The sequence below is a fragment of the Bos mutus genome, chromosome 5, assembly GCF_027580195.1.
Source record: "Bos mutus isolate GX-2022 chromosome 5, NWIPB_WYAK_1.1, whole genome shotgun sequence".
Lineage (NCBI taxonomy): Eukaryota > Metazoa > Chordata > Mammalia > Artiodactyla > Bovidae > Bos > Bos mutus.
In genome coordinates, this window is record NC_091621.1 from 55399067 (window position 1) to 55423104 (window position 24038).

Here is a 24038-nt window from a genome sequence, read left to right on the forward strand (position 1 = left end):
GTTGGTAAACTACTTGCAATATTCCTTTTATCATACATAAACCATGCCATGCCATTGAATCCTCACAATAACAGTAGAGAGCAGAAAGGTCAGATAATAATATCTTAATTCCAAAGATCAGAACACTAAGTCTAGAAAGACTAAATGACCTGTCCTTGGCTGCAGCCTCTAATTTATAAAAATAGAGTAAGACCACATCTTCAGATTCCTTTTTTCTTGCTCCATCCTTCTTTACTACACATACCCTGTTGAATCCATTTAATTTTTATATCTGAATCAAAAAGACTTTGATATTTTCATTTGCAGCTAAAATGATGTAAATGGAACCAGATGTAACCTGTTTGAAACAGTAAAAAAATAAGAAAAAATTTGGCCAAATAGATATTAATAATAATTTTCAAGCTATCAGGCTACAAAGGATGATGAACCCTAGGATGGGAAACAGATAATATGAGTCTTTTAATTTCTCTGTCTTGAGAGACATTCCACAGTGCTGCCCAAGGAGAGACATAGCTTAGTGTTGAGAGAGTCAATTTCTAGGTAGGTTGATAAGAAGTCTGGGGTCCCTGAGGAGGAAAGAGGGGTCTGGGGGTTTCAAAGAGGAGATAGGGGTCTGGAGTTCTCAAGGAGGAGAAAAGGACACGCTTTTTTTCATATATTTCTTTTTACTGCTGCTAAGTCACTTCAGTCATATCCGACTCTGTGCGACCCCAGAGACGGCAGCCCACCAGGCTCCCCTGCCCCTGGGATTCTCCAGGCAAGAACACTGGAGTGGGTTGCCATGTCCTTCTCCAATGCATGAAAGTGAAAAGTGAAAGTGAAAAGTGAAAGTGAAGTCGCTCAGTTGTGTCTGACCCTCAGCGACCCCATGGACTGCAAACTTCCAGACTCCTCCGTCCATGGGATTTTCCAGGCAAGAGTACTGGAGTGGGGTGCCATTGCCTTCTCCATCCTATATTTCTTAGTCATAGTCAAATAAAGCGTGTTTTTTCTTTAAGCATAGAGCTGATGATTACACAACAAAACAACTCAGCTTAAACTCTGTACTAAGGATTATATAAGGACTTCCCCTGTAGCTCAAATGGTGAAGAATCTGCCTGCAATGCAGGAGACCAGGGTTCAATCCCTGGGTGGGGAAGATCCTCTGGAGAAGGGAATGGCAATCCACTCCAGTATTCTTGCCTGGAGAATTTCATGGACAGAGAAGCCTTGTGGGCTACAGTTCGTGGGATCAACAAAGAGTTGTTAGACTAAGAGACTAACACACACACACACACACACACACAGGGATTATATAACAATGTATGCTGCTTGGGGACAGTTTCTCCTCCTTGCAAATCTTCTGACTAATCCTGTTATCTTAAAATGTATATTATGGGATTGAATCTGGTAAAATCTTTCTATGGTTAGTTCTAATCCTGTCACCTTAAAATGTCAATTGTGGGAGTGGTCTAGTAAGATCTTTACAACCTTGAGACTTTTTTTGATTTATTGTAATAACCAATTAAAAAAGTATATAGCTTCCTTGCTAAGACTAGTGAGGGGGCACTCTCCGTTCCCTTTCTGATGTCTATGTCAGAAGACTTCTCTGTGCCTTTCTATACTTTAATAAAACTCTGCTACACAAAAGCTCTTGAGTGATCAAGCCTGGTCCCTGGTCCGGAAGCTAAATCTTCTTTGGATATCACAAATCCCACATTGTTCACTGTAAGCTATCCTTGTCCTCTCTGAATTCAAGAGATGGAACCAGGCATCTGAAGAGCCAAGGTGACAAGCTTGTAGGGACAAAGGACAGCTTCAGCTGTTTCTTTCCAGTCTCCGATGGAGTAATGATCAATGAATACATATGACAAAGTTACATTAGGCTGGGGAACAACCAACAAAAAACATTAGAAGAAACAATCTCTAAAATTTACACATGACCAAAAGTAATTCCTTTTACCTTCAGTCAAAATGGAAAACCTTAAAATGCATAAGATGTTGGATAGAGTTCAAGAAGGGTTTGGCCTCAGTACGAGTGTGAGTGATGAAAGAGTAATTAACACTTGAATAAGTGTGACCTGGCCTCTCCTCAGTTCAGATCAGTTGCTCGGATATGTTGACTCTTTGCGACCCCATGGACTGTAGCACGCCAGGTCTCCTTGTCCATCACAAACTCTCGGAGCTTGCTCAAACTCATGTCCATTGAGTTGGTGATGCCATCCAACCATCTCAATCTCTGTCGTCCCCTTGTTTTCCTGCCTTCAATCTTTCCCAGCATCAGGGTCTTTTCCAGTGAGTCATTTCTTCCCATCAGGTGGCCAAAATGTTGGAGTTTCAGCTTCAGCATCAGTCCTTCCAATGAATATTCAGGACTGATTTCCTTTAGGAGGGACAGGTTGGATCTCCTTGCAGTCCAAAGGACTCTCAAGAGTTTTCTTCAACACCACAGTTCAAAAGCATCAGTTATTTGGCACTCAGCTTTCTTTATAGTCAACCTCTCCCATCCATACATGACTACTAAAAAACCATAGCTTTGACTAGACGGACCTTTGTTGGCAAAGTAATGTCTCTGCTTTCAATATGCTGTCTACGTTGGTCATAACTTTTCTTCCAAGGAGCAAGCATCTTTTAATTTCATGGCTGCAATCACCATCTACAGTGATTTTGGAGCCCCCCAGAATAAAGTCTCTCACTGTTTCCATTGTTTCCCCATCTATTTGCCATGAAGTGATGGGACCAGATGCCATGATCTTAGTTTTCTGAATATTGAGTTTTAATTCAGCTTTTTCACTCTCATCTTTCACTTTCATCAAGAGGTTCCTTAGTTCTTCTTCACTTTCTGCTGATCAGGGTGGTGTCATCTGCCTATCTGAGGTTATTGATATTTCTCCCAGCAATCTTGATTCCAGCTTGTGCTTCTTCCAGCCCAGTGTTTCTCATGATGTACTCTGCATATAAGTTAGATAAGCAGGGTGACAAAATACAGCCTTGACGTACTCCTCTCCTGATTTGGAATCAGTCTGTTGTTCCATGTCCAGTTCTAACTGTTGCAGCTTGACCTGTATACAGATTTATCAGGAGGCAGGTCAGGTGGTCTGGTATTCCCATTTCTTGAAGAATTTTCCACAGTTTGTTGTGATCCACACAGTCAAAGGCTTTGACATAGTCAATAAAGCAGATGTTTTTCTGGAGCTCTCTTATTTTTTCTATGATCCAAGGGATGTTGGCAATTTGATCTCTGGTTCCTCTGCCTCTTCTAAGATAGCTTAATACCAGGAATTGAAAGGATAAAGCTGTTTACAGTTAATCTAAGTGCTATCCAGACTAATAATTATTAAAACATAAATATATCTAGCACATAAGATACAAAATTCTATAATTTATTTTCAGTTATTTTTTGTGTATAGGTTAGGTATAAATTTGAAAGTGTTTCAGCATTCTTTGTTAAAAAAAAATCAAGACTATCTTTTCTTTAACTATCTCCTTTTTACTTTTCATGAAAATAAGTTGTATACATACGTGTCAGTTATTTCCAGACTCTCTATTCTGCTTCTTTTATCTATTTTTCTAACTGTGTCAGTGCCACACTATCTTGATTATTATAACTTTATGATAAATCTTAGAATTGTGGAGTGTTTATTCCCTGAATTTTTTTTTTTTTTTTAATGTATTCTGTTTCAAAGTTATTTTGGCTATTTTAGGTCCTTTGCATGTTCATATGAGTTTAAGATTGTTGCTTTCCACACATGTCATACACATACCCACACAAAGTCTGCTGGGTTTTGATAAAGATTGCATTTAACTTATCTATAGATCAGCTTCAGGGGAGTTGTCATTTAAAGATATTGTCCTCCCCCATGAACATGGTTGGTCTCTGTTTATATAGTCCTTAAATTTCTTCTAGCCATACTTTGTGGTTTTCATTTATAGGTATAATAGATCTTTGGTCTGATGGATCCCTAAATACTTCATATTTCAGTATTATTGTTTCTCATATCTTAATATCAACTCCAGTTGTTTGTTATTTATATGTAAGACCAAAACAAAACAATTTTTAATAGTGATCTTGTATCATGAAAACAGGGTAAACCCACTGGTTTTAGTATTTTTGATTGTTGTTGACTCCTTTAGATTTCTACAAGACAGATCATTTGTGAGTAAGAACAATTTCACTTTTCCTCGTCTCATCTGGTAGCTTTTTATTTCTCTTTCTTACCTCTTTGCACTAGTTATAATACACAGTAATATGCTGGGTAGAAGTTCTGAGAATAGAACTTGTACTGTTGCGAATCTTAGGGTAAAACATTCAATCTTTCATCATTATGTATGATTTTAGCAGTAGTTTTTTTGTTTGTTTGTTTGTTTTCATGAATACTATCTTCTGCTTTAACTAGACAGATTGATTTCTGTTACCTAGATTTTCTGACTGATACAGCTATTATATAAAGTAAACAGGTACACTTTTTGTGAAATTAAAAGTACTTCTCATCACACCAATGCACAGGTGAATCCATCCTTTCTCTTATTATGTTATATAAAGATCCTTACACTGGGGCTAGGGCTACGGTTGCCATAATAAGATACCATAAGACTACATAACTTAAACAGCAGACTTTTACTTCTCACATTTCTGGAATCTTGAAGTGCTAGATTGAGGTGTTGACTGGTTCGGTTTCCCTTGATGTGCCTTCCTTGGCTTGAAGATAGCTATCTTCTTGCTTCTTACCCTGTCCTTAGGACCCTTTCTCTGTGTGTATGCACATTTCTACTGTCTCTTCCTCACTGTTTAATAACCCCAGTAATAACTGAGTTTGAGTCCCACCTTTAAAGTTAATTCATTCTTTATTACCTCTTTAAAGGGCCTATTTCCAAATACAGTCACATTGGGAGAGCCAGGTTTCAACAGAAATTTGGGGAAAGGGGGAGATGCAATTAAGTCCAGAATGATCATATTATTAATTTCTAGTTATGTGTCTTTTTTTGTTGTTTGGTTGATTTTTTTGATTTTTGTGTTTTAGTAGAGGATAAATATCCAACTTTATTTTTTTTACTGTTTTTTTGTCTGTTCTGCACAGCATGTGGGCTCTTAGTCCTGACCATGCCACTGTGCTTCTGCAGTGGAAGCACAGAGTCTAACTACTTGACTGCCAGAAGTCCCTAATTTCTAGTTATATATCTTATTGCAGTTATTTTTTATTGAAATTTAGCTGACTCATATATTCCAACAATTTTAAACATATTTATGTAATTTTACACCTCTATTACAGTATATTAATATATTGCTGTATTATCTGTCTTTATCTTAAGCAATTAACTTGAGGGAAATAACTCCAAGTTTTGTACCACAAAAGTGAGCAAGATGTCAATGGCATAGGCTTTGCAATTAAACATATGAAAATTTTATTTCTGGTTTCATTTTTAAAAGCCTCAACCTCTAACATCAGAAATAATGGGGTTTGAATCTTGACTCTACTACTTAGCAGTTTTAATTCTTGTTCAAGTTGCTTTAACTTGCTCACTCTTATATCCTAATATGTAAAAGAGAAACAGCTTGCGACTATTAAGTGCGTGTAGATATAACCGTTTTATGGAGTGTTGTTGGAACACAGTTAATGCCGGACACATTGTTGTTGTTACTATGATTACTTCTTTTCCTAAATATGGGGACAACACTATCTAAGCATGCTGGATTGTCTGTTGCTTTCTCAGCATCAACACTTTTCCATTCTAACTAAAGCTGGGAATTGCCTCCCGTAGAATTCTCTTTGGGGTGCAGTTCCAAGTTAGAGTTTGCCAAGAACTTACGTAAGATTAAGAAGTAGGTGTAAGTCAGACACCATGGCTTTATTCAGTGGGCTGGTTAGAACAGTAAGACAACTCTGCAGATCTTTCTTTGAACTTTCACTTGTGATCCTCCTTCTGAGGCATGGATTTTTCCATCTGTGCTTGTGCTTCATGTTGAAGAGGTTAGTGACTGTCCTGTTTTCTAGCCATAAACTTCCTGACCTTCATCGTTAAGGGTTTCCATCATTGAGCATTTTTAGTCATTATATTAGCCCTCGTCTTACCTGTCATATGTGAAGGAGATATGCTTTCCAGCAGGAACTCAACTGATAAACTAGTAGAGGGTCATGAGGTGGCTGCTGCTGCTGAGTCGCTTCAGTCATGTCCAACTCTGTGTGACCCCACAAGCGGCAGCCCACCAGGCTCCCCCGTCCCTGGGATTCTCCAGGCAAGAACACTGGAGTGGGTTGCCATTTCCCTCTCCAATGCATGAAAGTGAAAAGTGAAAGTGAAGTCGCTCAGTCATGTCAGACTCTTTGAGACCCCATGGACTGCAGCCCACCAGGCTCCTCTGTCCATGAGATTTTCCAGGCAAGAGTGCTGGAGTGGGGTGCCATTGCCTTCTCCAAGTAGAGGGTCATAGGGGTTATTAAAAAAATTAGAGAGGAGGCAATGTGCTCAATCATATCCAACTCTTTGCTACCCCATGGACTGTAGCCCACCAGGCCAGAATTCTGGAGTGGGTGCTATTTCCTATTCCAGGGTATTAGATATATACTCATCTTAAAAGATACTTATAGTGCCTGACACATGGGACATGCTCAGTAAATTAATTCCTGTCCTCTTTCTATACTGTATTTCATGAGCATAGAAGTATGTAACTATAGCATATAACTGTATATTATATATGTATACATTAAATTTTATAATTATTCTTTAATGTTGCTAAATTTATTACTCCCATTTTATAAACTGGTTACCTGAATTTAAGTTAACTTTCCCATTAGCTTAAAGAGAAAAAAAATATATTGGACCTGGGATTTAAACCTAGGTCTGACCAATTCTAAGGCCCATATACTTTTCGTGAATCCATTTTGTCTACACAGATCACACTTAATGAAAGATTCATGTTTCACAGAATATGAATTCTGCTTCGGATGTCACTTACAGATCAGCTTCTGATTATCCTTAAGAAATGATAGTGGAAAAGATCCAGTCATGAGCTAGATAAGCCCCACAGAGAAATAAAGTTTTAATGTCTAGAAAAAGAGATAAGAAATTTCAGTCCTTGTATTGAGAGCAATTAGTTTCTAAATACCTGATATAACAAACTTTGTCAGACTAGAGATAATTTGAGTATTTGTTCTGACTTTGAAATTTTGAACATGTATATAAGATTTTCCCACCATGAACAGTATTTTAGTTAGGGTAATAAAACCTGCTGTAATAGTTACATCCCACACTATCAGAGGCTAAATGCAACTGAAGTTTATTTTTCAATCATGTAAGTCCAAACAAGTGGCTCTGATAGGTAGACAGTTCTCTTTTAAGACATGATGTAGAGACCCTAACCTATTCCACCTTGTACTCTTTCTATATTTAAAATGTGGATTCTAGTGTTGCCTTGCTCTTCTGAATGAAGAAAATAGAGTGGGAAAAACCTAGAGGATTATGGTGAGAGGGCTTTAGGGGCCTGGCCTAAATGTGATATGTGTTGTTTCTGCTCCATAAACTTTAAGTCAGCTACATTGTCAAACCTGCCTGCTAAGGATACTGAAAAATACAATACAGCCACATGTACAGAAAAAAGAAATGTGATTGAAAAATCAGAAAGGAGACTGCCACAAAATGTAATATCATTTTCCTAAAATCAAGTATATTCTAAATCTAGAAATTTAGGAGGCAACGATAGGTTGAAAAAATGTTATGTGTAGAAACTTATATCGGTTCCTGCACTACAGTTCAATAAAGAGTGAAGTATATTGGACATTCATAGAAATAATACTGGTAACTGTGTTTCTGGTTACACTGAAAAGACTAAAATATGATAATAAGATTAAAATAATGACAGATGCCAGATCATTTCCTAACACCTTTACAAAATTTTTAAGTGAATCCTCTCAATAACTCATGAGATAGATTCTAATGACTTCAGTGTTCCATTGAAGAAACTGAGATTTACATAAATTGTTCAAAATTATACAGCAACATGGTAGACACAGATTTGAGCACAAATATTTTGGACTCCAATGTCATGCTCTACACTGTAGGTAATCCGTTTTATAACTTCACATTCTAAATTAAAGTACTTTTGATCAATTAATATTTTTAAATATCACAGCACTAATAAAATTAGAATGGTTTATTTCCTGTTGGCAATGTATATTTAAAACAAGAAGTCTTGTGTATTTTTATTGTAGCAGATTAAAGAAGCAAAGCATGAAACTAGGTACTTTTTCAGCTTCCCGATATTCTCAGGTGTATGTAATTTCAAAACATACTTTAAAACATGAAGCAGCTGCTGCTGCTGTTGCTGCTGCTAAGTCCCTTCAGTTGTGACTGACTCTGTGCGACCCCATAGACTGCAGCCCACCAGGCTCCCCTGTCCCTGGGATTCTCCAGGCAAGAACACTGGAGTGGGTTGCCATTTCCTTTTCCAAGGCATGAAAGTGAAAAGTGAAAGTGAAATCGCTCATTTGTGTCCGACTCTTCTCCACCCCAAGTAGCTGCATGCAACTACAATGATTTCTTTCATAAGAAACAAGAGCTTTCAAGGAAATCTTTTGAGAAGGTGCCTTGGGCCAGGGTGTGAAATAGAGGAAGTGATGATGCATGCCTGATGGCAAATTATTTTTTGTTGTTGTGTGATCACTCAAGCAATTGTTGGCTGAAGAGCTGTGCTACCTGTTCCTTTGGCTCAGCTCACCCAGGCCATATTTCCTTTTAATGGATATTTTCAGATGTTGTTTTCACTTTTCAACAACCTTCAGAAGACCGAAGCATCATGATTCATATTTGCATGGTAGTCCCAACTCCTCTATTACATACTATGTTTGGCTTTTTTTTTTTCCCCCCAAGAGTTGGAAAGATGTGAGTTTACTTTGCAAAAAGAATTTCATTTTCTTAGAATGGCTTCTTCACATCTGGATATACAGAATTGGATAATGCCAATCTCAGTTTGATAATATTCTGCTATTAAATCATCATAATTGATAATGTTCCTTTCATTTTTACTTCAAGTCAACATTGTTTTTCTGCTTAACATATTGCATAAATAAAAGTCAGAAACTCAAGTCAATCCACAGATTATTTAAATACATTCTTTAAAAACAATCATATATTTTTGATGGCAAGAGAGCTAATTGGGATCAGTGGCTGGGTTTACATTCAAATATTTTTAAAAAGAATGTGCAGGGTGCCTATAAAGGAAGTGTGAGGTTAAAGTTATTTGTTTTTAAAATTAACAAGTACATATTGATAGGGTGTTTTTTTTCCCCCCTTCATTTACTGTAATAAGACCCTTGTGAAGATAAAACTCAGGAGGAAATATACTCAATAGTGAATATCTCTTATCTTTTGCTTCAACATACAAGACCCATTAAAAAAATCAATTTGGAAATCTTAAGGCAGTAGCATGGCACTCTCCCTAGGGATTGTGAGACCTGATGTGACATTGCTAAGAGAAGAGGATGACTTGAGAATAAGCTTTTTTCAACTAAGGCATTTTGTTGTTAGCACAAATATTAATATAAGTTAAGCAATATTATATCAAGTAAAATGAGATGTCATCCTTCTAATTACCTCAAATAAAAAAAAGTATTGATTAACTGCAACATAGAGCCACACAAAATATTCTGAAATGGGAGTCTAGAATACATTCTAATGATGTTCACACTGACACTTTGCAGAATTCCATTTTCTGTGAAATGTCATGAAAATTACAATCTTATTACCATGCAAAAGTGCATTGATTTAATTTTTCAAATACATTTCTTTAAGATTAAATATTACAAAAAAATTCTTCCTTTAAAACTCACGCATAGCAGTTATTATAATAGTACAATGGGTATGTACTGATTTGGAATGCTGTAGAACAATTAAGTTGGAATTTGTTTAAATTCTGTATTTTAATTAGCATAGAATATGATTTGAATATTTATGTTAAAATTTGATAATAACTTGGGTATTGAATTTTATTTTCTGAAGGTTTTGCTAGAGAATGTCCTTGGTCTTCACATGGTTAACTATTTAAAACTTAAGTGTTATGGTATCTGAAACACTCTGAAAGTGTTCAGTAAAAGTTAGGTAGATGGTAGATAGGATATAGATAAATATAGCAAATATGGCAAAATATTGATAATTGTTAAACCTAGGCTGTGAGTATGGAATAGTAAAACTTCCTTTAACTCTTGTATTTTTGAAAATATTAATAATAAAAATGTTGAAAACTAAAATAATTATAAATCAGAAGAAAAAATATCTTGCACAATTAAATATGCAATGCAAAGTTTTACAATTTGAAGGTAAATAATTTCTTATGTTCTCCTGCAAAAATAGCATAGTAAAATAGCTAAGGATGATTCTGTTTACTCATTATCAGCAGGATCTGTGTTTGCAATATTTATTTTTTTTATATTATACTCCTTCCTGTACTTCTACTTCTGTATACTTGCAAGTGTCATATTTACTATAAATAATTTTAAATACTCAGTGATATCAATAAATGTATGTGTGAATGAACTTTAATTATACTCGTAGGGTAATTGTTCAAATGAGTAATTGACATTAGGAATTTATTCAGTCTTTCAAAGAATTTAAATACTTAATCGTTGCTAGTTAGTCAAAAGCTCCTCTGACTCTTTGCAACCCCGTGGACTGTAGCCTGCCAGGCTTCTCTGTCCATAGGATTTTCCAGACAAGAATGCTGGAGTGGGTTGCCATTTCCTTCTTCAAGGGATCTTCCTGACCCAGGGATCGAAACTTACATCTACTGCATTGGCATTGGCAGACAGGTTCTTTACCACTAGCACCACCCGGGAAAGCCTCCAACAATCTGTACACCTAGGCAAATATCTTGCTTATCAAACCACAGTTTACTTGTCATGACTTGCTTGAAGATCTTCCCTTCTCTGTTGTCTAAAAATCCTCAGTTATGAGGTCAACAACTACTTTGCTCAAAACCAGTCAATTTTATACCATTAAAAATCTGCTTCAAAAAACTTGAACCCAGATGATAAAACCCTATATCCTGTCTCTTCTGACTTCTTACTTTAGAGATCCTTCTAAGATCCATCAAGGTGGTGTTTTTGTTTCCTAAAATGTTTTCTAATCAACCTGATTTATAGACTGTCTAGCAATATTTGGGGATATTCAACAACCTCAAAATAAACTCTCATTTGAAGAATCAGACTGACTAACGGGTCAAAGTGCAAGGACTTTACTAATATGACCAAAAATATTATATGACCACTTTTTATGCCTGCTTGCAAATTTATGTTTGCTGTGGTAGAACTTGATCTGAAACTAGCTCTTATCAGAATATAACACCTATTGGTTAAGCTTGTGTGGGAGAAACATATAGCCATTCACTCATCTCTACTGTTGTATACTTACTAAAACTAAATTGGGAATGGTCAGATTGGCTTATATCAGTTTGCAAAGGCTAGGTAAATGGCATAAGCATTGCATCATAAATAGCAATTGCTATTACTGAAATGTGTGTTCCTGATGTGAAATCATGACAAGGAATAATATTGCTTATATATATCTTCTAGTATTTTATCCTCTGTAGGAAAAGACAAGTATCTTAGTAAACAAAGGGAAATACGTTAATAAAATGAACTAAAATCAGTATCCAGGGAACAAGATTAAAATAATAGCTTTAATGTCCCATTGTCAGAATGTTGCTATACCATCAGATAACCTTAAACACTTATATATTTCCGTATGCTTGCTAGCTGAGTCACTTCAGTCAGGTCCAATTCTTTACAACCCTGTAGACTGTAGCCCACTAGGCTCCTCTGTCCATGGGATTCTCCAGGCAAGAATACTGGAGTGGGTTGCCATAGCCTCCTCCAGGTGATCTTTTCCACCCAGGGATTGAACCCAGGTGTCCTGTAGCTTCTGCATTGCAGGAGGATTCCTTATAGCTGAGCCACCGAGGAAGCCCATATTTTCTTATATAGACACTCAAATTTGACTATGTGACTTAAAGTGAATAGAATGTTGTATTAAACTAAAATTTTAAATAATCTTTATCTTTGAAAATCACAAACCCTCCAGAGTCTAGCATAAGGTAAGATTTTAATAATAATACATATCTGTAATACTTGCAAAACACTGACATATTGCTGTGACCTTTGGAAGAAAATTGTATAGTAATTGAAGCTTGATTATAGAATTATCCTCCTCTCTCCTTGATTTCCCCAAGATCTTAGTCTATGTAGAAATGGAGTTTTGAGTATTTATTCATACTAAAGTATGCATGATGGAAAGCAGTCACAACTTGATTATTCATTTCAAGTATTTAGCTGAGAAAAAGCTCTATGTGTGAAACGGTATGATGGGCTTGAGTGGATTTCTGTGGGTGGGATATATCAACAAACTTTAAGTTCTTGAAGTCTTTGGAGACAGATTTGGTTATCAACTGTGGCTCAGCCTTTTATTATCTGTATCACAATGGAAAACATTTTCCCAAGTTTTATTGAGAAATAACTGACATATATCACTATATAAGTTGAAGCAATACAGCATAATGGTGTGATTTACATGCATTGAGGATGGGGACTGAGGGATGTACCACGGGCTGAGAACAGTTGGATAGAACTACTGGCTTGGTTCTCTGTCCCAGTGAGACTATAGGGTGGCCTCTGTAGCTGCCTGTTTTTCCTGTTGAAGCTTATGACATGGTTGGGACTGGACCCTGGATTCAGTAGTGAAAGGGCCATGAATTATCTTATCTGATCTGATAGGGCAGCAGGGTGGAACCTGGGACCTATATAGCTCTTTGTTTGGGGACCTGGATCAGATCAGGCCAGAGTGTGCACTAAATTCCCTGGTCAGATGCGGACACAGGTTTTGCTCTGCAGATGGGGGAAGCCATGGGCTTTGTTCTCCGTGTGAATGCCACTGTACATGGGGCCATTGAACGGGCTGTGCTGCCTCCCGCCATGCTCTGGTGAGGTCCTCTGGTAGAACAGGCTGAAGCCTGTATTCAGTTATGAGTGGGACTAGGCTTTAGGTTTTCAGCTCTGGGGCAGTGGGAGAAGCAGCTCTAAAGCCAGTAAAGATTTTTGTTTGTTGTCTTAACTCTAACTCAAGCCAACCCACACTCCAAGTCTCTGGACTGAACAGGGCCACTGTCTTTGCTCAGCAAACTATCAACTCTGCCCACCCACCTCTTGGCTCAAGTGCTGCCGATTGTAGACATTGTCTTCAGCCCTTCTGGTTAGAGGGGGCCAGAAGACACTCTCCATCACAGGAGGGGCTGTGATTTAGCTCCCTGACCAGGAATAGGGAACCTGGGCTCTAAAGCCAGCAAAACTCCTCTTTTGAGGATCCAAATCAGGCAGGTCTCTACCCTTCTGAGTCCTCCAGTCAAAGTGCATCTCCAAGTTGCTTCTACAGGTGAACAGAGCTGATGGTTGGGAAAACTATTTGGGAACTGCAGGTAAAAACTCAGTCTGCCAAGATCTGCCAAGATCCCTGTGGTGGTTTGTAAGCCCCTCCCCTCTTCATCATCACAGATCCCAGGGGTTGAGCCCCACAGACTTCCCTGTAACCTCATGGGGCAAGACCAGAGTAGAGGCCCCCAGCAAGCAGCCCACAGTTCTGAGGGGTGCTGCTTGTCCTCCCTGTATGTTTTCTTTTCCCACTGGGGGAACTGGACGCTCAGAAGAGATCTCTCCATGTGTTTCTGCGCTGGCCTGGGGTGAGCGACAGGCATGGTCAATGTGTGGCTACTTCTCCTCCCCTTCTAATGCGGTCTGTTTCTGTCCTGTGGCATGGTGGTAGGGGTGCTTCAGCCTCACCCCTATGATCTGAGAGTCTCTCAGTGATATCCTGTTCTTTAACAGTGGTTATTTTTCTTGTGAGAGGCTACAAAGTAAGAAACAAGCTACATCACCATCTTGGTGATATCAGAATGGGCAAATCTTTTAATCTCTCTGAGCTTTAGTTTTCTTGTCTTAGAAAATTGAGTTACTGATCCTAAAGCTCTTATAATTTTACGAGGATTAAATAAAATTATTTATAGGAAGCACCTTGTATTCTGTTTCCTACTTTAAAAGATACCACGATTTATCTGGAGAGAGAGAGAGACAAACTTATAACTATGTAGTAACCAGACTCAATGTAGAGGTATAACCCATTAATTACAATTACACGCAGTGGGTAGAAATTATTCTTTCTGTAGTTTATGGGATTATGTCTTTTTGTCACAAAATGATTTCAGTGCTTCTGAATACTTGACATCATACCAATAACTTGTCGCTTTCGCTGCCTCTGTTTTCCATGGCATCACATAATTGTGAAAATCATCTTGTTTTCACTTACCAAGGAATAATTTTTTTTTTTTTTGGATCATGGAATTAGATTGCCCACTGAAATATAAAGAAGGTAATACACCATGGGTGAGAAGATGTAATTATCAAAACTGCCTTTCTCTTCACCTTGTCCCTTGAAGTGTAAATTGTAATGAGATAAAGACTTGAAGTAGAAAGTAGCTCTGTGGGTTTTGTTTTTCATGTGAAGAGAGGCTGAGTTAGGTTGAGCACACTGGCTTCATTCTCAGTTGAGGAATAGGTGTTTTAAATATGCTTTCACTCTGAAACACCTTGAGCAGCCCCATGATTGCATAAATTAATCTTGTAACTCCTGCTGCTGATTTTAATGATGTCAATATGCCATTTATTATCTACTTTTACATTCTTTATTCTAAATATATAGAGGAAAGTGATTTCTCTTTTGGTATTTTCATAGACTGCGTTATTTCTGGAGGAAAAAAAATATAGGATACTCCTCCCTTTGAAAAAAAAATTCTTTTGAAATAGAAATTTAGCAAATGAAACTTTGGTAACTCAAGAGAGCAGTATTCTGTTCTTAAGTTATATATACAAATTTACTGCTTTGATTCCTCAGTTAATTAAAGTAGAATCCTATTATGACAGGAATTGTTAGCAGAGTCCAATCACACCCCTTACAAATCTTTGTTCTTTCAATTAACTCCTCCCACTGGAAATGACTTCTCTCTTTTTTTCACTTATAAATATTATTCACATTCTTCTGCAGGAACTCTTCCTGATCTCTCAATTTTATATTTAATCTACTCTTTAATTCCCTTGGCACATTTTTCGATTCCAAATTGGTCAAGACTGGCAGAGGAGACATGGGTTTGATCTCTGGGTTGAGAAGATCTCCTGAAGGAGGAAATGGCAACCCACTCCTGTATTCTAGCCTGGAGAGTTCCATGGACAGAGGGGCCTGACAGGTTACAGTCCATGGAATTGTAAAAAGTTAGACATGACTGAGCAACTAAGTATGTGTGCCAATTGGCCAAGACTATGCACCAAATTACACATTTTCTGAAATAAAAAAAAAAAAAAAAAAAAAAGACGTTTCTTGACTTTAATTTCCAGCTATATCCGTCGGAGCTCTAAATGTTATGGCTTTATCACCTTTAAAATGAAAATGGTAATAGTATATACATATAAGTTTGTTGAATATTTAGGTAACACATACCTAGGATTTAACCAAGCACATAATGAACACTTAAGAAAGTTAAGCTATTGTGATAATGATTGATGTCTACAATTGCTATATTGGAATGCATGCCTCTAATAAGTATTTGCTACTTAAGTAATATATAGTTCTGTATCATTATGTAGATGACACTCTTAAATCTATATTGGACCCCTAATAAAATTATGAATCTCAAGGTTCTAATAATGTCATTAGTTTCTTTCATGTCAGCCCACTCTATTCAAGTGCTAAGTGCTCAGTCATGTCTGACTCTGCGATAACCTAGACTATAGCCCACCAGGCTCCTCTGTCCATGGAATTTTCTAGGCCAGAATACTGGAGCAGGTTGCTGTTTCCTACTCCAGGGGAACTTCCCAACCAAGGGAACCTGTGTCTCTTGCATTTCCCTCATTGGCAGATGGATTCTTTAGTACTGGGCCCCCAGGCAAGCCCCACTTTATCCAAAGCTGTACTTTATTCAGAATTATACATATAATAGGAACTTGCTATATACAATGTCAAATTGTTTGGGATAGTTATTAATTTAATAAACATTTATTAAATTCCTACTATGTGGGAAAAAATCTGTGACAGAAAGAAAAAAGTCTTATTTCCAGGAAATCACCTTTTAACAATGATAAATCACAGTAGCAAAGAGGAATCCCAATAGAAAAGGACACTTCTTATGAAGTAAATGCAGCCCAATACATTCAAGACATTCAAAATACACACATTTACTTAGCATGTATTTTTGGCTTTATAGGCCATAGAGTTTCTGTTGCACCTATTTAACTCTATCATTGTAGCGTGAAAACAGCCATAGAAAGTACCGAAACAAATTCTTGCCTGGAGAATCCCAGGGACGGGGGAGCCTGGTGGGCTGCCGTCTATGCGGTCGCACAGAGTCGGACACGACTGAAGCGACTTAGCAGCAGCAGCAGCAATGTCCTAATTCAATTTTATTTATGGATATAAAGTTTGAATTTTATATAATTTTATGTCATAAATACGATTCTTCCATTGATATATTTTTTCTAGTCATTTAATAATGCAAAAACTATTCTTAGCTCATAGACTGTATAAAAACAGGTATTTGGGCAGATAGGGCCCACAATGCACATTTTGCTGATCTCTGAGGCATGTAGTTGCACCTTGTTAGGCAGAACTGCTTTGTCTTTTTTTGTACTATGCTAAAAAGCCTACAGTGTTAAGTGCCAAAAGTAGATTAAGATAAGGTGCTCTGGAAATTTCAAGGAAGGCTGTACAAAGAGTGAAGATTTTGAACTGACTCCAAGTTTACTACCAACAGGGAGCAATTAGCTTCATTCTCTTCCTGACTGGAAGCTGTAGACATAAATCAGGTTAGCCAGCTGATGAGGGACACACTATTTGGTATACCAAAAAACAAATGAAAATTTCCCAGACTGTTGTGTTCGTGTTCATTTATTTTGCTCAGTCATTATCATGTTCATATTTCCACAAACTTTTTCTAGTCAGTCTTGGCGATGTATGTTGAATTTCTTAGAGTATTTGACTACATTTCACAAGTTAGGTGATCTCTTTCCTCTCTCTCTAGCCTCCCACCATTTTCATCTTGAAAATGACCGAGATTTTCAGTGGATCTAGCTTATAGTTCTTTGTTGCCTAAGGCGTGTCTCTGGCTTTTAGTCATTGTGACCCCAATTTGAAATTTTTGCTATCCTTAAATCTGACCCCTTCTTGTCTTGCCCTCAAGCCTTGGCCCCACACAAAAGACAGAATGACCCTTTTATCATATCTAGGCTGTAGTCTCCTTTCAACAGATAACATGGCAGTGCCTTTGGAAAATATTTCCTGGGGTCTGTTTATAAAAACTTCTGCACAATGTAATACCTTTTTTCAGTAATTGGAATATGTCTGTAGTCACAGCTAATATCTGAAATCTGGAAATGTGTGACCCTTACTTGTTAACCTGTGATTTTCTTCTCTCGAGTGTTTTGTAGTTATGGCCACATTCATTTCATAAGCAATATCCTTTTTCCATTAGGATTCTTTTCTCTCACTGGGTTTAAAGAAAGATTTATTTTCACTCCCACTGTTAGTCTGGCTTCCCTGACTCCTCCATGCCTTTGTTGTCTCTTTGAGCTTGTCTCTTGGTGTTATGGATACTTAAATAGGTCATACACTATATAGGTATTATCTCCAGCTGAATTTTTTTGTCTCCCTCAAATGTCAATAGCCAGCCTGATAATTCTCTAAAATATTCAGTGCTTTTCAGCTGATACATCCTGGTAGAAAATTAAATCATGATTTATTCTCAAAATAATTTTTGTTTTCTTTTTCCAAATAGAATATTTATGCCAAGATATTTCAAATTTACAAGCTACCCTTACTTTTCACCCCCCAAAATGATATTCAACAATATATATATCCAAATGCTTATTTTTATGTGAATAACAATAATATGTCTTAACGTCAATGTTTAGAAAAAGTATCAGGTGTAGAATTCAAACTGAATTCAAAGTTTTAAATTTATTTTTGTCTTTAATCAAGTCATTTCACTTTGTCAAATTTCTGTTTCCTTATCTATAAATTTGAGAATTACAAGAACAATAATATCTACCTCAAAGATATTTGTATTAAATGTTTTATAAAAGTCACTTATTATAACAATAAATAGTCTTGAAAGATTGTTACTTCTCATAGAATTGTAGAACTTGACTCTTCCAAATTAATTTTAGCTGCCGAAGCATTTACAAGGAATGAATGTTTAGAGATTTTGTGGGGTGAGAAGGAGAAGGGTTTCCATCACATCTCATATACCAAACTATGGTATATGGTGGTGGTGATCTGGTATTCCCATCTCTTTCAGAATTTTCCACAGTTTATTTTGATCCACACAGTCCCCTTTATGCATCTTTTTTTTTTTTTTTTTTTCTGAAAAATTCTCTTAACTGCCAACTCATATCTCTTATCCTGCAAGACCTCTTAAATCCTCTTTATTATTCCTCAAATGTCAGCCCTAGTGATTAGTTTATCTTTCCAATTAGGACATTGAAAGCCCAATAGTCCATTGACCCTATCTCCCTGCGTGCATGCTTGCTCAGTCATTTCAGTTGTGTCTGACTCTTTGCGACTGTGTGGACTGTAGCCTACCAAGCTCCTCTGTCCATGGGATTCTTGAGGCAAGAGTACTGGAGTGGTTGCCATGCCCTCCTTCAGGTGATCTTTCCAACCCAGAGATGGAACCTGCATCTCTTATATCTTCTGCATTGGCAACGGGGTTCTTTACCACTAACTCCACCTGGGAAGCCCAACCCTATATCCCTAGGAACATATTTTAATAACCATTGAATATATTTTCAAGCATGTTTCCTGGTGGTCTCATCGAAGCCTGTCTTCTGTGCCCTGTACCCAGTACCTCAAAAGGCTTATCAGAATATTCAGTGTAGGAAACTTGTCTTTTCTATCTGTAAGTCAACTGCTTTGATATTACATCACATGGTGGAAGGAATGTGAGCACAAGAACTGAGCACAATGTCTAAGTAAACGAATATTTTTGACCAGAAAAATCAGAATGTGGCATGAATTTGTATAATCACTTGTTCATTCCATAAATTCTAACTTAATAAACTAAATTTTATTCATCATTAATAATTGGTACTTTCATCTACAAAATAGAATTGAGTTTAAGAATATCCCATTTATCCATACTCACTCACCTTTATACACAATGACAAAACCATCCTACTGGGAAAACAGTACTTATTTTTGATATCTTTCTTTCCCCTTATATCCAATTTCATTGCCTATCCCATCCCTGGAATTGAAAGACCAAGCAGAACACTTCTAGGCTTGACATCACAATACCTCCTCTAACATTCACCTACATAATAGTTTCCACAACCTCATTTTCCCTTTCCAAAATAATAACTAGATCCTGCTGCTGCTGCTGCTAAGTTGCTTCAGTCGTGTCCGACTCTATGCGACCCCACAGACAGCAGCCAACCAGGCTCCCCCATCCCTGGGATTCTCCAGGCAAGAATACTGGAGTGGGTCGCCATTTCCTTTTCCAGTGCATAAAAGTGAAAAGTGAAAGAGAAGTCGCTCAGTCGTGTCCAACTTCTAGAGACCGCATGGACTGTAGCCTACCAGGCTCCTCTGTCCATGGGATTTTCCAGGCAAGAGTACTGGAGTGGGGTGCCATTGCCTTCTCCGAACTAGATCCTACAAGTACATTTATATTAATTGATATCTAATTCTTCCTCTCAAGTAAATCCATTTACATTTCATTGGGTATGTTTGGAATGTGAGATTTTTACTGAAAAGTTTGGACATTTTGTGAGAGATCTTTTAGGTCAAACTTCCAATTTATGAGATAATAACACTCAGGCAGTCTATTTTAAGGGCTAATGTGAAATGTTCCATCTAATTGGGTTGGTTGAATGTGGCACCATTTGACTGTAAGTGAGAGCAGAAATTTAAAGGCTGGTAAAGGTTAGGACCACAGATTTCTCAGTTGAATTGAAAACTTTAAATACATTTTACTGTTGTAAGTAATTAAAATATGTTGTTTTATTATAAGGAAATGTTCAGAAATGTCACATCATAATGTAGTTATTACTATAGTTAGTATGTGTTTGGATCACTCTATGTATCTTATTTTTCTAACTTTATTAATCAACTTGTTCAATGAATTTTTTGTTATTTGTGAGATTTTTGCTAATTTGCAGGATATAGTGGTGATGAAAATATTGTTGCTATAGTTGTAGAGGTCCTTAATCTGTGTGCGTGGGTGTATACTCAATCTCTGTCATGTCTGAATCTTTGCAATCCCCCCTGGAGTGTAGCCCACCAGGGTTCTCTGTCAGTGGGCTTTGCCAGCAAGAATCCTGGAGTAGGTTGCCATTTCTTACTCTAGGGGACCTTCGCAACCAGGGATCAAACTCGCGTCTCCAGTGTCTTTTGCATTAGCAAGTGGATTCTTTACCACTGAGTCACTTGAGGAGCCCCCTTAATCTGTGTACAAAAGTTTCAATTTAGCATAATTATTTGTTTTTGTTATTCCAACACAAATTCTAAAATTCCTGATTGAAGACATTTGTACAGCAGTGAAACTTCAAAGTCAATCGATTTTCAAAGTATGCAAATGAATTGTCAGGGAAAGTAAAATAATAAAAATAATGGCATGTAACAATGGATTGCTAATGCAAGAAATATTGCTCTAAACCCGTTACTTATTAACTTCTTTATTCCTCACAATCCAATGAATTTTTCGGTGTTCTCATTTTACAGAGGAGGAAACTGAAGAAGAAGGATTAATTTGCCCAAGGTCACACACAAAGAATTGAGTGGTAAATGATAAAATGTGACTTTCTTTTAAATCCCCCAGCTCCTAAATCAACTTTAAAGCCACAAGAAATTCTAGAAAAATAGTCAGCAGGGCCCTTTTACCTGGGTCTAGGGACTATCTTATTTCTGTTTCCACATTTTACAAACATAGGAAGCTTTAGAAAGAGCCACTTATATACACCTGTTTTTTGCCCCTATTGGATGCTCACATTTCTATTTTTTGTTTTTTAATTTTCATTTCATTGTAGTTTCTAGAGTATTGTTTATGTGCAGCCTTTATTTTTGGGTGCCCAGAGGTATAAAGGGGCTTCCCTGGTGGCTCAGACAGTAAAGAATATGCCTGAAATGTGGAAGCCCTGGGTTCGATCCCTGGGTCTGAAAGATCCCCAGGAGGAGGGCGTGGCAACCCACTCCAGTATTCTTGCCTGGAGAATCCCCACGGACAGAGGAGCATGGTGGGCTACAATCCACAGAGTCGCAAAAAGTCGGACACGACTGAGCGACTAACACACACACACAGAGTTCACAAATTCTGTAGTGATTATAGGTTTTATGGTCAGTTAGGTTTGTTTTCCTTAATAATGGAATTCTTGTATTCTCCAATATGTTATCATGTACCATGATTTCCCAAGAAAGATGTTGCACTCTAAAGAGTTTCTCATATTTATCTTCACTCCATCCCTGATTCTTTGTGTTTATAAGTGTGAATATTACATATTACATATTAAAGGTTCTCTGCAAGTCACTCTGGAAAAAAATGGACTGAATAATCTCAATTAAAGTATTTATAAAGATTGATAAAATTTTTGCTAATTATGTGGATATTAAAATATCTAACTTTAGTAATTAAAAATGGGAGGGAACAAATCTTTTAAATACACAGAAGAATATAAGAAAGAAAAAAAATCGAAAAATCTTTTGAGAATCCATGTTAATGTTGGGATTTTCCTGAAAAAATAGTTTCTGTGACTTCACTGCTCTGCCCTTCTGCTAACATGTGAAGGAAAGCACTAGCAAGCCACAACTCTTCATTTCTGTAATTTCATCTACATTCACTTTTATTCTTTTTATCATTCTGTTCAAATAATCATATTTTGAAAATATGAAGTCCAGAGGACCAAACACTTCAGTTCAGTTCAGTTGCTCAGTCATGTCTGATTCTTTGCAACCCCATGAACCGAGCACGCCAGACCTCGCTGTCTATCACCAACTCCTGGAGTCCACCCAAACCTATGTCCATTAAGTCAGTGATGCCATCCAATCATCTTATCCTCTGTTGTCCACATCTCCTCCTGCCCGCAATCTTTCCCAGTATCAGGGTCCTTTCCAATGAGTCAGCTCTTCACATCAGGTGGCCAAAGTATTGGTATTTCAGCTTCAGCATCAGTCCTTCCAATGAATATTCAGGACTGATTTCCTTTAGGATAGACTGGCTGGATATACTTGCAGTCCAAGGGACTCTCAAGAGTCCTCTCCAACACCACAGTTCAAAAGCATCAGTTTTTTCGTACTCAGCCCTCCTCATAGTCCAACTCTCACATCCATATATGACTACTGGAAAAACCATAGCCTTGACTAGGTGAACCTTTGTTGACAAAGTAACATCTCTGCTTTTTAATATGCTGTCTAGTTTGGTCATAAATTTTCTTCCAAAGAGCAAGCATCTTTTAATTTCATGGTTGCAGTCACCATCTGTAGTGATTTTCAGTTCAGTTCAGTCAGTTCAGTCGCTCAGTCGTGTCCAACTCTTTGCAACCCCATGAATTGCAGTATGCTAGGACTCCCTGTCCATCACCAACTCCCGGAGTTCACTCAGACTTACATCCATCCAGTCAGGGATGCGATCCAGCCATCTCATCCTCTGTCATCCCCTTCTCCTCCTGCCCCCAATCCCTCCCAGCATCAGAGTCTTTTCCAATGAGTCAACTCTTTGCATGAGGTGGCTAAAGTACTGGAGTTTCAGCTTGAGCATCATTCCTTCCAAAGAAATCCCAGGGCTGATCTCCTTCAGAATGGACTGGTTGCATCTCCTTGCAGTCCAAGGGACTCTCAAGAGTCTTCTCCAACACCACAGTTCAAAAGCATCAATTCTTCGGCGCTCAGCCTTCTTCACAGTCCAACTCTCACATCCATACAGAGACCACAGGAAAAGCCATAGCCTTGACTAGACAGACCTTTGTTGGCAAAATAATGTCTCTGCTTTTGAATATGCCACCTAGGTTGGTCATAACTTTCCTTCCAAGGAGTAAGCGTCTTTTAATTTCATGGCTGCAGTCACCATCTGCAGTGATTTTGGAGCCCAGAAAAATAAAGTCTGACACTGTTTCCACTGTTTCCCCATCTATTTGCAATGAAGTGATGGAACCGGATGCCATGATCTCAGTTTTCTGAATGTTGAGCTTTAAGCCAACTTTTTCAGTCTCCTCTTTCACTTTCATCAAGAGGTTCTTTAGTTCCTCTTCACTTTTTGTCATAAGGGTGGTGTCATCTGCATATGTAAGGTGATTGATATTTCTCCCGGCAATCTTAATTCTTCTTGTGCTTCTTCCAGCCCAGCGTTTCTCATGATGTACTCTGCATATAAGTTAAATAAGCAGGGTGACAATATACAGCATTGACATACTCCTTTTCCTATTTGGAACCAGTCTGTTGTTCCATGTCCCCTTCTAACTGTTGCTTCCTGACCTGAATACAGATTTCTCAAGAGGCAGATCAGGTGGTCTGGTGTTCCCATCTCTTGAAAATTTTTCTACAGTTTATTGTGATCCACACAGTCAAAGGCCTTGGCATAGTCAAATACTTATTACTCTCTATTTTTTTATTCCTTGGCAAAATTCATAAAAAAGAAAATAACCTGTTTCTGTTTGTCTCCTCTTTGCCAACCTTTATATTCCCTCTGACTTTGAAAAGGATATTTAAAAAAAAAAAAAAAAAACTAACCTTCAAGGGAAAAATATGGTACTCACTTAGCTGAATGAATCTCTTAATGATAATGAAATATATAATTTCCTCTCCTAGTTTGTTTTTAATTCCACTCCTGTCAAATATTGCTAGTAGTAAAACTAAGGGTGGTATAAAGTTTTAATTATTTTACTGTATTTCACATTAGACTTAAATTTCAGTAGATGTTTTATGTATAGACTAAATAGATATTGTTGATGAATTTGCTTTACAGAGTGAGTCTTCTTTTATACCTGGTGATT